Here is a 379-nt window from a genome sequence, read left to right on the forward strand (position 1 = left end):
CAATTGTCTTTGTTCCTCCACCACCGCCGCCATGACACCCCATCTGTCCCGCCCCCCTGCTGTCCAGCTCAGAGGAACAGCGAAGACGAAGCACACTAGACTCTTCCTAGACCACTAGAAGCACACTAGACTCTCCACACTAGTGTCCTGAGGAACATGGAGGACACCAGGACCCAGAGTCAGACGGCTCCTACAGCACAAACATGACCATGACCACACACACACATGACCACACACACACACATGATCACACACACATGACCACACACACACACATGACCACACACACATGACCACACACACACACACATGACCACACACACATGACCACACACACACACATGACCACACACACATGACCACTCACAAACATGACCAC

This window comes from Borostomias antarcticus (assembly GCF_949987555.1).
Source record: "Borostomias antarcticus genome assembly, chromosome: 4".
In the NCBI taxonomy this organism is placed as follows: domain Eukaryota; kingdom Metazoa; phylum Chordata; class Actinopteri; order Stomiiformes; family Stomiidae; genus Borostomias; species Borostomias antarcticus.